Consider the following 16,763-nt stretch of genomic DNA (forward strand, 5'->3'; position numbering starts at 1 on the left):
TAATAAAACAAGGATTTGTGAAGCTAAAATATAAGAAGAAAAGGAATACCAGAGAAATGAACTTTGTCCTTTTTCCCCTTTTGATTTATGACCATTTGAAAATAGTATCAGAGATGTTAAGAAAGAGAACAGAGCTATCAGGTTTCTTATGAGACTTGAAAAGAATGCAAAAATTAGACGCACTGCCCAGTAAAAAAGAAAAGACCTACATAAAACCTGATTTTCAAGTAGGCTTCTTCAAGGATACATCTTGTAAAAAGTAGACCTGAAATGACCTGTGTTCACATTTATTTTAATTACAGATTGTCTTCAGGATTTTCATCTTTAACTGTTTCCCTAAAGTTAGAAAATCAACATTGGAGAAAGTTACCATTAACCAGGGCCTCAAATTTTCTTTTTATTTTCTCATGCTATTACTTGACCTTCACATGAAAATGACAAAGGTATCAAAAGTGTAGAGCACATTACTGAAAACCAAGAAAAAAAATAGAGCTACAATTTTTTTACCAAAGCTTGAAATACCTATAGTTAAGAATTTAAGGAAAAATATAAAGATTGGAATAAGAAAGTAACAGACTTTACAAACTCCAATGCCAACCCTTCATGGAATTTAAACAACAAACAACAACAACAAAACACCAGTATCTGTTTGAAAAAATAAACTCTCTTTTGTCAGAAATATCACATCCCCAATTGTTCTATATTTTTCAACTACACTGTTAAGTACTTACTCAAAATTTATGAGAAATTAAAATGTTCTAGTGACCAGAATAAAATAAATAATAATTAATACAACCAATATGCTAGAGATTGAATGGTTTAGATTTGACAACAAATTTTAATTGCTATTATTAATATGGTGAAGAAAAAAAGGGAACATGAAGTAAAAGGGAAAAATCCAGAAAGTTTTAACAAAGGTTTGAAATTATAAAAATGATCAATGGTAGAAATGCATGATACAGTTATTAAATGTTTTTAGCAAAAGACTATACACAGCAATTTGTGACCTGGGACAATTTTCCTAGATAATAGGACTGATTTGTATTTACTATTGGCCTAGATAAGGGCAGCGGCATTTATGATAATTTTCAATATCTGAAGTTTTTCTGTTGCAGCCACCCTCACCAGTTTGATAGGCCTGGTTTAACAACTGAAGGGGTCAGAGAGCTTTTTAAGTGAGCTTTCTAAAGTCAAGATTCTTTGCACAGATCTTGAGAATTCAAGTCACAGACTAATTATAGTCCAGCTTGGAAAGATTGAGCCCAAGGGGAGACTCATTCTGTGGACAGCCTTCAGATCTCCAATGCTTGGCTACATTCTCTTTTTTCTTACTGTACCATGTACTTCACTTTAAATAAAAGGCTCACTTGTGTGACCCTCTGGTACCTCGTGAGTCCTACCAAATACGTGAGATGGGAAAACAACACTTAGTGAGTTGAATGATAAATCAATTTAAGTGTATCTTAATCAAGGGAAAAGGAAAGATAAAGGAAAGGTATAAGAAATATATAGAACAGTATCCAAAGGGAGAAAATAGAGAATCAGGCAAAGCAAATCTCTGAAGATATAATAATAAAAAAAAAATCCAAAAAAAAAGATTCTTCAACCCTTGGGCAGCATCTTCTTCAATAGAGAACAAACTGCTTGATACATGAAAAGAAGCTCCTTGTGTGCTAATGATCTGTGTTAGTTTCATATGCTATGCACCAAATTACTAGGTTCAAATAGCACCCATTTATTATTTGATTTCTTCTAGACACAATATAGTTAGTTTCTCAGCTCAGGGTCTCACAAAGTAAAAATCAAGACTTTAACTGGACTACATTTTCATTTGGAGTTCTGGATTCTCTTCTGAACTCATGAGGTTATTGACATAATTTAGTTCTTTGTGATTATAGAATTGAAATCTCTGCTTTCTGATTGTGGGTTGGAGGTTGCTCAAGGGGCAACCCTCAAATCCTATCCAAATAGCCCTCTCATAAAGTGGAAACTAGTACCTTCAAAGACAGCAAAAGAATTAGTAAGACCCTCAGGCCCTCTTTCAAGGTCTTTTACTCAATTAATTCTGAACTAACCAGGATAATCTTTCTTTTAATTAGCTCATTCTGATGTGGGACTTTAATTGCACATGCAAAATCCCTTCATATTCTCCATGTATTGTAGCCTAATCATAGCTATAAAGTTTCTTTATTTTTATAGATCATGCACACAATCAAGGGAAGGAGATTATACAGTGTATGTACATTGTTAGCCATAAGAATCTTGGGGGCCATCTTAGAATTCTGCCCACCACATGATCCTAGTAGAGATTGAGTACCTGATCACAGAAATTAAGTGATGATGTGACTGGAATTACCTATTAGTATTGTTATATTTATTCAATTTAAGTCAACTGAAGTACAAATCAATCAAATAATCAATATGACAATTTGAGATCAGAGTCAAACAGGTCCTTCTCACATGAACTGGTGGTATAGATCCATACGCCTATTTTTCCCAGACTTTTTCCTGAGCTCACAGTTATGACCTTACCAGAGAATTCATTACAATCACTTCATAGAAGAGAAGAGTTATATAGTGTCTGGTGTACATATGGGTCCACTTGATATGTTAGAATGAGATGGAAATAGACTGTAAATGTAATGATACATTAATCAGAAATGGTTGTCTGTGTTACGGTAATGAGGGACATCTCAGCAGGCAATGTTGTAAGTATTACTCTTTCTTGTCCACTTAATATGTAGTGAAAAGTGACTCAGGGAGTATACGTACATAGACAACTGTACACTACCAATCACTTGGGTGGTTGAATAGAGTTTTGAAAAAAGCAAGGTTAGAAATCAGATATATGGAAGCCTGGGGGAAAATATGTGGCTGGACATAATCAATCAGGCACAGAGATGTGTCTCAAATCAGTGGGCCTCCCCAAAATAATCTCTGTCCTCAGATATTTCAAGCTTGTTCTCTGGGCTTATGAAAAGAGTGTTATTGCTAATGCTAAGAGAATTAGGCATAGACCTGATGGAGCAGGCTTCTGCTATGAACTGAATGTTCTTGTTACCCCCAAATTGATGTATAGTACACTTAATCTTCAATATGATAGTACTCCAAGGTTGAGTTTTTGAGACATAATGATATAGGAGGGAAGCTTTCTTGATGGGATTGGCAACTTTATAAGGGATAGAGAGATTACAACTCTCCCTCTCTCTCTTCTTTCTGCCATGAGATGAAACCAGAAGGAGGACCCTCATCAGAATCCACAGCTTTCAGACTATGGGAAATAAATATTTGTTGTTTAAGCTACTGTGAACAAAAATAGTTTGTTTGTTTGTTTGTTTGTTTGTTTTTTAAGTATTCTCACAGGGTGATATAATCATAAATTCCCAACTGGAAAGGCCACGGTGGGTTGTCATGCCCAAAGCCTATAACTTCTTCAGTGAGTGATTTTAACCCAACCCTATCATTATTGTGGTGCATTTAGGTTAACACACCTTTGAAATACCATAAGTAATAATGCTGGAAGGGAGTATTATAGCATTATCTTGTTAACTAATTTGTAATTTAGTCTCTGCTTGCTAACTCCTGCTTACATGCAATCTTTTCATCTCTTCCTTAATTTCAAATGTGTAAAAACTGTAAAACTTCCCTTGCTGGTGTGGTTCAGTGGATTGAGTGCTGACCTGTGAACCAAAGGGTCATGGCTTCAATTCCAAGTCAGGGTGAATGTCTAGGTTGTGGACCAGGTCCCTGATGGGGCACACGAGAAGTAACTACACATTGATGTTTCTCTCCTTCTCTTTCTCCCTCCCTTCCCCTGTACCAACAAATAAATAGATAGATAGATAGATAGATAGATAGATAAATAAATAAATATTTTAAAACCTGTAAAACTGTTATTCTCTGGAGCATTTGAGATCTTGCTCCTGGGCATATGTCTTCATTTTGACTCAAATACCCTTATAAAAATTCCCTACAGGTTTGGACATTTTCTGTGGACACTACCCAGTCTATACTGTTAATGGTATAGCAATTTGAACTGACTAAGACAACTTACCAAAATGTAGTCTCTCACAAAAATGTTGGTAGTACAGAATGATTCTGAGCCCAAATCTCAAGAAGACACACTAGTCTCTCAGCACTAACTGATTATATTCAATTTTTGTATCCTGCATTGTTTAGTGATTCATCCTTACCGGAACTGATGCCTAATCTGTAAATAGTTTTCCTTGCCATCATCGCTATCTGAAAATTGTATTTTGACTAATGCAATGATCTCCAATATGGAACCCTGAATATATTGCCTCAGAATAAAGAATCTGTTTCATAGCAAATTAGATTAAAAAATGAATAAAAGGTAGTTTGCAGTACCAAATATTCTATCATTGGAAAGGGTTGTCTCAGTAGACTACTGGAATGCTCATGGAAGGCATCAGCTCAGAGGCAGCACTCTACATTGAATCAAGGGTCACTAAGTGTTGCTGTGTCCCACAGAGCTAAATTACAGAAGTCTGAAAACTGGGTGGGGGGAGTAGAATGGGCTTTTCTTACAGTGTTTTACTGACCTACTTACAGAATTTATGCTTTATATTTCACAGATTTAGGCTCTGCTAAGTTACAGTATCTAATTCCTGGGGAATTGGTGAAGTCAAGGAGTTAATACCCCTTAGAAAATATCTTTAATTTTTAAAAAATAGGTTTGCATGCTACTTTGAACTAACAAACACAAGAAGTCAGTCACTTAGCATTGTTAACTATTATAGAAATTGCTTAGCCTTGGGCTTGTTAGACTGCAAGAAAAACAAATACCCAAGACAACAGAAATAATAATAGGATGTGCCCTGGCTGGTGTAGCTCAGTGAATTGAGCGCAAGCCTGTGAACCAAAGGGTCACTGGTTCAATTCCCAGTCTAGGGCTCATGCCTGGATTGTGGAGCCAGGTCCCTAGTAGGGGAGCACAAGAGGAAACCAGAAATTGATGTTTCATTCCCTCTTTCTCCCCTTCCCTTCCCCTCTCTCTAAAAATAAATAAATAAAATTTTAAAAAGCAAACAAAAAATAAACAGTAATAGGATGAAATGAGTAAGAGTCACAAGATGTATAGTTTCTAACTCTACCCATCAAGGTAACCTAGTCACATGCATTCTTAAGATTTGTTTCTTCAGCTCAGGAAGCAAACAATGAACAGAAACCAAGGGTTATGTTTAAGGTATTATTTTGATTTAACATGTAGCCCTAGCTCTCTATTCAGTTTCCTCACAGCATATTCTGGAAGCTTTAACCCTTTCCTTTACTATTCATTAACTACCAGAGGCAGCCAGAAGCAATGACCATGCACTGAGTAAGGGCCACAAGGTATGGGTTTCTATTAAATTAAATATAACATTGTGACCAAAGCTGTGTTTAAGTTCCTAAGCCCTAAAGTGGACCTCCAGCCACATCTTCATGAAACCAGACTGAGGGACACCAAAGCTGACCTCAGGACCTGAAATTTTGATTTACTGCTCTTACCTCACTCATAACCAAGCCATTTCACCAACAATCCCTTACTCATGATAAATTACAATTTTTGTTCTAAAATGCCTCTTATCTGTAAATCATGGAGGAGTTCAGTTTTCTCCAGTGCGAGCTGCCCATTCTCTGATGAGTAGTGCTATACAATAAAAGCCACTTCCTTTCACTGTACCCCAGTGCCAGTGCAATTGGCTATCTGCAGCGCTAGGTGAATGAAGTCTGCTCAGTTACATTAGTGATCATTCGGGGTAAAGCAATGATTCCCACATGGAATCCTCATGCTGTTGTACCTAGAGGGAAAAAAGAGTTACTTTGGCAATGGAAGGGGTCAACCTGGGCATCATGAGGAGCTAGCACTGATGATGCAGAATGCAGGTAGGGAGGAGTGCATTTGAAACCTATGTTATTACCCAGAGAGTTTCTTCATTACTTCCATTTAGGATGTTAAGAATGGCAGGGCCATTGTTTTATTTATTTTTAGAAAAAGAAGTGGAGAGAGATAAAAAGAGAGAGAGGAGAGGGAAACATTGATTTGTTGTTCCATTTATTTATGCATTCATTGGCTGATTCTTGTATGTGCCCTGACTGTGGATCAAACCTGCAACCTTGGCATATGAGGACCACACTATGTGCAACTGAGCTACCAGGCCAGGGCTAAATGACAGGAGCATTGAAGAGACCATTGAAAACAGGCATGAAGATCTGGATCATCCCACCTTGCAAGTGAATTAGCTTCAATTAAGTGTTAGATGAAAGTAGGGAAATCTACAGTGAGTGGTATGGGAATTAGATAAAAAAGATGACTTGCAGTTTAGAAATCAGCTGCAGAAGTAGACACTTTTACTTATTCAGAGTTGGGATTATAATAATTTAAAAAGTATAAAATATTGGAAATATCCCTGGCTGGTGTGGTGCAGTGGGTTGAGTGTTGACCTGCAAACCAAAGGATCACAAGTTCAATTCCTAGTGAGGCACCTGCTTGGGTTGTGGGACAAGTCCCCAGTATGGGGCGTGCAAAAGCCAAGCATGTATTGGTGTTTCTATCCTTTACTTTCTCCCTCTCTTTCCCTCTGTCTAAAATGAATAAATAAAATCTTTAAAAATATATTAGAAATAAACAGAATTTGATCCTTGTTAACTGACACAAAATTTTCAAAATGAACAAATCTGTCTTACAAACAGAAGGTATGTGAAAAATATAAAACAAACTAAAAATAGGATACCATATGATGGAAATAAGAATAAATATGTAAAGTGTGAGAAAAAACCCTTTAAATTATCCTATTAAAGGAGACTTTCAAGTCATAATTTTACAATGCCATGTTATTTATAAATTATAAAGTAATGAAAGAAAAGTTAAAAATAAGATTATGCTAAATAAACAGTATAACTTGTCATGATACCCTAATTAGGAAAAAAGATTGTTAATTCAGGTGAAAAGATGAAAAGTAAAGCCTATAATGGATATAGCTTTTTATATAATTATATTAAATATTCCAAAAATCCTGCAGTGTATAGTAAAACTCCACTAGCCATTATTTAGATTAAATAAATTTTAACATGTAACTGTATTTTATCTGTATCCTTCATTTTTTAAATGAGCATTTATAAATACAAGCAACCACATTGTACCTTTGTTTTTTTATTTACTAACATTAATCATTATTGTATCCTATTAATGATTATGGCCATTTTTAATTTTTGTATATGAGCATAGTTATCAATATATTATATTGTTTTCTATATATTTTTATTTTTTTCAGAATTTATAATATGATTTTCATCATTATGCATCTGACTAATTTTACCAAATTTGTTTTTAAGATTTATCCACAAAGTTTATTCACTTTAACAGCTTTAAAGTATTTCAGTGCTTGAATGAACCAAAGGTAATAGATCCAGTCACATGATGATGTGCATGCATTTCCATATTTTCCATTTTTGGCTTTTTACCTGAGAGAGTTTTCACAGAACTGTGCCCCTTATACTTACAGGACAAGTAGTGATTGCTGAGGGGTGTTGACAGTGGTAGCACCTCGCACACAATGACAGGAGGGAATTGGTAGATGAATACTTCAGCTTCCTCATCCTTATGGTGCAAAAACTAAAAGGCCCGTGTGCCTTGTGGTGACCTAGTGTCCCAGGAAGAATAAGACCCAGCTCCCCAGTTGGGTAACCACTTTGAAAATACACACTTCCTTAACATCTTTATTCCCCCTCTGTCTCTTTTCCGCTCCTACGTGTATTTCTTGGGAAAACTTCCCAGATGACCCACCTTAAATTGAATTATTGACTCAGGCCCTGTTTCTGTGGGAATCTAAACAAAAAGAAGTGTTATAGTTGGTATCCAAAGCAGCCTGAGGAAGCAAAGATTCTGAGAAATATTCTGAAATTAGACAATTCGTCAAATGGCAACTAATAACCATTGCTGATAAGTAAGTGGGGTATTGATACATCCATTTGCTGCATCATCACAGTTACAAAAACTGTCACCTGTAGCAAATAGGAATCAGTTTCAGGTGTATTGGGATGTACTGAGTTATGCAATGTCTTTAACACTTTGAAGATATGAGGGCAGTAAAGCATTGTAGAATAAATGGACTATTCTATACAATAAAAACCCTAGAAAATAAACATACCAGGTTCACTATCTGTCAGCTCAGGGCACATTTATGAAAGCCAGCATGACACCATTGCTGAGAAGAGCATATACATGCTTGGTTTGGAAGCACACAGCTCAGACCTCCTTCAAGAAATGATGAGCAGATATGACTGACTAACTCAACTGCTGACCTTCTGGATCCAGCACCCTATGCACACAGAAGCCACTCTTTACCCAGACCCAATTTTTGAACATGCTGCAGCTGCTAGGGTCAGCCCCTTTTTACCTGATAGAGATTTCCTATTATGAAAAAATTTGGGTTATGCAACCATATACTTTTTTCAAGCAGTGGTAGGAACTCATCTATACTGCAGTTTAAAAGTAATGTCTTCCTAGACAGTCCTTTTCTTTTTTCTCTCTCTCACTTACAGATTTCAAACTTTTTTCAACATATACAGACTCTCCCTGTCTATTTATCTATTTCTTCTTTCCATTTCAGAATTTCCCCTAATAAATCATATGAATGTCTAACATATTAATGTCTACTTTTTGGAAGACCTAAAATAGCACCTATTGTAAGAGAGAGAAGGCAAAGAAGAAATTAGTTGGAATATAGAAATGACTATCACCAGCATCCGTTTCTAGCTAGTAAAGCATCTGGAAGAGTTATCCTTAAAGCAAGTTCCTTCTCATTGGGTACCCAATCAATCATTGGGTATTCTAAGGAAGTTATGAGTGTGTATGGAAAGAAATTTGGCAATGGAGTCAGTAAAGGCATGTAGAAAAACGAACACTTTCTTATGTAAATGACTATGCATTCAAAACCAAGCCAAGTTTCCTATGTGACACCTTTACTTAGTGAGGGAATGAAGGCTTTGCTCCTCAGGATAACAGATTATACAACAAAACTGAAGAAGAATCCTAGACCATGTGATGAGCACCATGGGTCAGACATTAGGCTTATATTAAAATATTCAGGCTATACTGGGGCCCATAAGCAAGCCAGGAGTTCTTTCTCACAATGAAACTGTTGCTGGCCTAAAGTTTGTGGGCCCTGTGTTTCTGAAGGCCAAAACTTACAACATCAAAGTTTGAAATAAGAAAAGTTTGGTTGACCTGAAAGGTCCCAAGCAAAAAGATGGGAACCTTAGTGGTGTCTCAAATCCACCTTAATAAAACACAGATTTCAGGCTTCTTACATGTTAACTGAAGGAGAAATGAGAAGGACAAGAGGCCAGTAGCCACCCCAGAAAGCTGGGCAGCAGTAGGGGTCTGAGGAAGATTGGGCTAGTGAGTCCAGTGATGAGGTCCCTGTAAATCTTTGATAAATAATACATAATTCCCTTTTGTCCTCAAGCTGCAGGTAAAATTTATCTAATAATTATCATGTCTCTAAGGAAGAATCAGAATCTGTTAGTCTGAAGGCTATGAGAACAAACCAGGCTTGAACAAATGGAGTCAGAGAGACCATGCATTTCTCTCTGTTTCAAACTTTTGGTAAACAAAAGTCAAAAATTTACAGTCATGCGCTGCTTTACAGATGGGATACTTTCTGAGAAATGTATTGTTGGGAGCACCATTATAAAGTGTGCTCACAAAAACTTGGATGGTGAAGAGTACTACCCACCCAGGCTACATAGTAGAGTCTATTGTTTTGTAGGCAAGGAAAAATAGTTTTCCCTTTACATTTCTGGGTTGCTGGCTGAGAACTCCCTGAAACAAAGTACAGATTAACAGAAAACAAGCAAACAAAAGTTTAATAACATGCATATATCCTATACACAGGAGAGAAATGTAGGAGAAATGAAGAATTCCCCGAAATGGCTGAAACTTTTTACCTTAAAGACCATCTTTAGCTGCAAACAAAAGACAGTATTGGGTTTGGGGATAGTCAGTTGTGGGAAGGTTAATAGGAAAACATGGTAAAAAAGAAAAGACAAGACAGCTATGCAGATTTCAGTCCTTCTCTTTCATATTGTTAAAAGTTTCTAGATTAAGGTCTTCCCCTTCTTTCTGGTAGGGCAAGGAAGACACCTTTACAAATGGTTGTTTCCCTAACAAACTTTAATGTCTTTCATTAAGGGTAACTTCTACTTTCAATGATTCTCTTCTGTATGCTGTCTCTTAAAATTAACCTGTCTGAAATAAGAGACATATTTCGGAGGACAAATTCTGTTCCCCTACAGCTCCTAGGCTTCAATCCTTTAAACATGTTATTTTACTGAATATTGTGGGCATGTTTACAGTATCTGTGTAATGCACTGCAGTACAACTTTAGAATGGCTACAATGTCACTAGGAGATAGAAATTTTTCAGCTCCTTTATAATCTCATGGGATGACCTTCCCATATGCGGTTCAGCAGTGATCTAAATGCTATTATGCAGCAAATGACTGATATCCTAAAATCCTAGAGATGTCATAGTGATTTTCTCCTTGTGATCTGGGACAGGCCGCATACTACCTCCTGAAATTCCAGGGACACATTTGGAACAGCTGATTTTTTTTCCAGGTCATAAGTTCACATGACAAAAATGCTTGGACTGTAGCCTGGACAGATTGGGAGACTTCCATCTGTTCTGTGTTACCTGGAAAATGAATGAGTTATACACCTGGATTAGACATATGTTTTTTAAAGTTTCAATGACATTCAGGAAGAACTACACTTCATTCTAAATGAAAGTGTGCAAAAGGGAAGCAATGCAAATTAATTTTAAAAGGGAGAGTCCTCATGCCATTGACCACTAGAATTTCAAAAAAATCATTAAATAAAAAGGTTCTTGTTCTTCTTGAGGTTTATTTCTTACACTGTATTATTCATGGAGATTATATAAAATACCTGTTTTTCTACTCCTGAGTGTCTTCCAGTATGATGTTCTGTAGGGTGAAAAAACTGGTTAATAATGCTGCTAAATAAATTAATACAGAATCAGAGAGTTAAAAATACTCTGAAGCAGTAAGAGGTAATAGCATATTGCTGCTTTGGCCAGGTGGTCAGGTGAAAATGATTTTGATATTCTCTGATTATTAAGTTAGAGGGGAAACATTGCTAATTGAATCAATATCTTACTAACAAGCGCCAGGGCCTGGATTCCCCCCAGTTGTGGGAGGCAGTCAGACGTGAGCAGAGCAAGGACAGCGGGCCAGGTATGGAAGTCACCAGGGCGGAAAGACTGGAAGCCTAGTGAAGGGCAAAACTGGGAAACAAGAACTGGGGCCCCAAATGACCTTTCCTCCCCAACATACCACAGGTCATGCAGTTTAGACCCCCTGACCTTTCATTTCACTGGTCATGCAGTTCCGATCACCCCCTGACCTTTTCTCCCCTGGCATACTGCTAGTCATGAGGTAAACCCTTTTAGAAGAGGAAAAAGGGGCAGGAGAATAGCCTCTTAGGATTCCCTGGAACAAACACTCCCTTAAACATTAAGCCCTAGACAAAATATCTAGGTCTCAGTTGTGTTTTAGCTTCTGGCCCAAAAGAGTAGCAAAACAAGGCAAAGCAATGTCAGGGCTGACACCAGGACCACCTGCATGTCCTGCTCCCCTGGTACGGACCAATCAGAGGAGGCCGTAACTCTGAAAGGCCATACCTGGAAAGCTAATGAATATTCTATTGAGACCCTCTCCTGGGACCTCCCCTAAAATCCCCACCCTTGAAAGCCCTTAGGGCATAGGAACCAGTGGCTCTATGGAGCTCTACTGGTTCTTTAATTGTCTTCATTTTTAATTTTTATTAAATTTATTGGGGTAAAATTTGTTAATAAGATTATAGAAGTTGTAAGTGTACATTTCTATGATATATGATCTTCATATTGCATTGTATGCCCACCAACCAAAGTTCATTTTCACCAGTGTTTTTAAAATACATATTTATATTCATTATATGCATTAATTTCACTGATGCTTTAAAATAAGGATCAGTTGTTCTACAGTTCTTGTTCTGCTAATTCCAACAGTTCTGGATGTTCATTTCTAATAACTGATATTTTTCTTGATTGTATGCCAAGTTTTCTAGTTTCTACACATGTCCAGAAAGTTTTCAATATGCTTTTGACATTGTGATTTATAAGTTGTATAGTCTCTAATTATTTAGATTACATTATCATGTGAAGAGTGTGGAATTTTGCTCTAATAAACTATTAAATTATGGATGAATAACTTGATCGTACACAATCTTGGTTTTAGGCTTTATTCTGTAGTGGTTACTGTGCTTTGTCATTTTTTTTTCTCTAGTACTAAGGTGAACTCAGCATGGGCCAGGAAGTGGCAAATCTAGGGTTTAAATTAAAAAAAAAAGAAAGATCTACCTAGCCCCTCTTTTTAGCCCAAAGAAGCTCTTGAAATTTCATTCATCTCTTTCAGTCATCAAGAAATGCAGTCTACTCTTTTTCTTGAATTCTTAGCCTAATGTAATTTAGTAGTTTTTAAGTGTACATATTTTTTCTTCTTGGCAAAGTCCACGTTTTCAAGTGAGTATATAGCCAGACTTTTGGAGCATGCCCTTTGTGGTTCCCTTCATTCTGTGATGCTACCTTCAATTTCCTGCTGCTCTGGCCTCGCTGCAGTTTGATTTCTATTCCTCAGCCCAACAACACTGCTGTTTTCTGTTTGAGCTCTATTTGCTGTGGCCAAGAGACTGCCTTTAGGGAAAAGTCAGAAAACATAAAAATGGATTTCATCTAACATGGTTCACTTTTTAAGGACAGAATCCTTTTTATTTTCTTCTTTATAAAAAACTATTCATAGGAGTCAAAGTTTGTAATAAAAGACAAAACAATTAATTTCCTCAAAAATGGAACTGTTCACCACAAAGTAACTAATACTGAAGATAAAAAGAAACAAAGGAAAAATATCTTGATAACTATCCTCAAGAGAGTTCATGGTTTAGTTCAGTGACCCTGGAATGCAGTGTACACATGTTACTTGCAATATTTGTTTACATGCAGATAACTAGGCCCTTGAATAAAACAGAGTTTAATAAGATCATGATGGAGTCCATTAATGTACTTTTTAAATGAGGACTCGGGCTATTCTGGGGCAGGCTATCTAGGGATAACTTTCTAAAGAAAAAAAGCCTTAATAGATCATATAAGATGGCTGAGAATTCCTGAGGGGCTTCAATTTCCAAATTTTCTCAGGGCAGATTGGATTGTTCTATCTGTTATAGAGCTTTCGTAAAATTTCCGTTGAAATCACCCTGTCCCAGAGACCTGTGGAATGCCCTGCCCAGTGCAATCCCAATGAATCTCGGCTCGTTTTCGCTTGGTGGCAGTGCAATCATTCAGTGCGACCTGAATGTGTGCAGTTTGGCTTTAGGACTGACTAAAAGACTTTATGTTGAGCTGAAACCAAGAGTTGTCTGAACAAACTTGACATTTACTGGCATAACTCAATTTTGTACTGATGTTTGAATGTTCACAGAATCCTTTGCCCTGCTTCTCAGCACTATTGATGTCTTAAACTATTTCATTTATCAAAGGCTCTATCTCCAAGAGAGCAAAATCAAGCATAGGTCATTTTAATACAAGCACTCAATCAATTTTTCAATTTTAACCTTGATAGAATCAAATGATTTGAGTGTTTTTACTCATTCAGAGCATTCTGTTCCAGCTTTATGAAAAGAATTGAACAGATTTTGTTTATCTATCAAAAAATTACCTAACCACTACCTAACTGTATATACAGGGTCTGCCAGAAGTAAGGCCTGCTTGAGTGTGGTTGGTAGGGTAGTAATGTGGATGCGATAATTTATAGTTTCAATTTGAACATTTCACCTAACATGTCATAGGGTGTGCTTGAGTATGATATTGTTATGTTATAAAATTACATGCATATGATTTTATAATAAAAGATTTTGTAATAAAAAAGGTGTGTTAATTGTGCTGGACCCTATATATGTATGTGTGTACACCCATGTATGTATATGTAATTATATATACATATTTATATACATAAATATATTTTGTATATATATAGAGAGAGAGTCATGCATATCTTTCTATCCTTAATACTGCACTTGCTACAGTACATGTTCTGTGTGTATGCATATCTTATACATCAATAGATTTTAGATCTATGCAGATGAAACACATGACATATTAAATAGATGATAAATATAGATAGATGATAAGTACATTTACTATACTAACTCTTGAACACACTATGCATATGACACTTCAATTTGACTTTTATAATAATATCCCTCTTTTTATCTGAAGAAAACATTTCTAGTTTGTACAAGATTACTCCTGATTCAGGATGACCTGAAAACTGTCATGAGTGAAACATAAAATGAAAAAAAATAAAATAAAGAACTAGAAAGCACAAACTAGATAATTAGGACACAATCTTGACTCAGATCATTTCTGTTTTCATGAAGAATCTTGTGATTTGTGTACCATATATCTAAATAACTCAGGCACTTTAAATAAATGAACTCTTTAAAAGTCCTAAATATTGTGCAAGACTGAAAACAATCCCATTTAATAAAACATGCCTCCTTAAAATACAGAAGTATATTGATTTCCCAATATAAATACATAAATTATTGTGTACTGGGGGAATAGTATGGGACTAGCACATATACACAAGCTGCTTTACAATTGTGATTGATCACTTAATGTAGTTACTTTACAGAAGTGCTTATGTATTCAAACTGAAAAGTTGTCAATACTTATTATTTATACATTTACTATATCCATCCATTTTCAGTGGACATCAGATATTTATTGAGAACTGATTATGTTTCAGGTACATGGAATTGATCACAGAACAAAACAATGGTCATGGCCCATATGAAACTTCCATTCTTGTGCTTTGAGATGACAATAAACAATTAAAAAAAATAATTTACCAAAAATATTTATCATAGGACACAAGGAGAAATGTGGTATAGAAAAAGAAAAGCAAGCTACCAGGAGTCAGAATTATGTGTTTGGGGGGTGGGAGTGTATACTAGGTGATCCTGATTAGAACATGATATTAAAGCAAAGGCATAAAAGTAGTAAAGAATTTGGTCATGAATATAACAAAGGAGGAGTGACTTAAGGAACAGACAGTCTGAGGCTTTAAGGCATTTGAGTACATGACCTGCTTAAGGAACAGTGAGGAAACTGCTATAGCTTAGGTAGAGAGTGACCAACAGAGTATTAAAAGATAAATCAGAAAGGTAGCTTCTGTATAAATCAAAAGGATTTGATTATAAGGACTTCAACCAATCAAGGACTTCACATTTTCTGTGTGAAACTGAAGGAATGGGAATGAAAAAAAACCAACACTTAACAACCTATAACCATTCTAGAGTTTAAACTTGCATGCATTTTCAATATTTATATTACACAGTATGGAATAGAATTAACTGTTAATTCTTGACTGTTATCGATTTTCTATTAAAATCAATATTCCAAAGCAGTCTAAAATTTCAAATATTTTGTAATATTATCCTAGATAAAGAATCTGGTTAAACCACAATCTAAAATGATCTCCAAATGGAAGTAAATAAACAATGATTTACTTGAAAGTAATTTTAAGAAAATGAAATTTGTAAGAGGTAATTAACATTGTGCAAGAACTTAGAGCCCTGGCTGGTGTGGCTCAGTGGATTGAGTACTGGACTGTAAACCAAAGAGTTGACAGTTTAATTCCCACTCAGGGGACATGCCTGAGTTGCCAGCCAGATCCTCAAAAGGGGGTGCACAAGAGGAAACCACACACTGATGTTTTTCTCCTTCTCTTTCTTCCTCCCTTCCCCTCTGTCTAAAAATAAATAAATAAATTCTTTGAAAAAAGATTGTTCAGGAAGTTAGAGATGGGTGTAAAACATTTAAAATACTTTATAAAATGGGGACAGACTCATAGATGGAGAATAGGATGACAGTTATTATGGGGGTTAGGGAGTGGAGGGATGGAACAGAAAGGAAAAAGGGCTTATGGACATGGCCAACAGTGTGGTGATTACTGGGGGGAGGGAGGCATAAGGGGACTAAATAGTAATGGAAAAATACAATAAAAGTTATATGTATATATATACATATATGTACATGAATGAAAATGTGTTTTGTACATCATGGATATTATTTTCCCTAAATCTTCTATTACGATAATCTATCTGATAGTCACTATTTTGAGGAATTGTAGATTGACTGTTGTTTCTTCATTCATATATTCTTATTCCTTTTGGTTTTTATTAATTTACAATAAGCAGGAATATATATTACATGAAAACTTTTTATACAACCTTAGCACATAATCCAATGAGTTTTTTAATATTTTGATATGAGTTAGTCATTTGCCTTTTAATAGTAATATGTACACATTGAACTCCACAGAATAAAAAATAGTTTTATCCTGTTTTTTTAAAGTGAGTAAATATAGTTTTATTTATTATTACTTAAACTCAAGATTGTTGTGATCTTTCATTTTTAAGGTAATTATAATTATTCCAAAACTCCTGTCACTTATATAACAGCACATAAATGAAATTGCTACAAAAATCCTATGCATTAGTAAAAACCAAACACACCAAAATGTAGAAAACATTAAACTTTTTAATGTACCATAAACATGTTGAAACATTCACAAGTAACACATATGTGCAGTACTCCATTAATGGGACTATTTATTATGACATTCATACAGTTAGATGAAAAG

This window comes from Phyllostomus discolor, chromosome 11, assembly GCF_004126475.2.
Source record: "Phyllostomus discolor isolate MPI-MPIP mPhyDis1 chromosome 11, mPhyDis1.pri.v3, whole genome shotgun sequence".
NCBI classification, from domain to species: Eukaryota; Metazoa; Chordata; class Mammalia; order Chiroptera; family Phyllostomidae; genus Phyllostomus; species Phyllostomus discolor.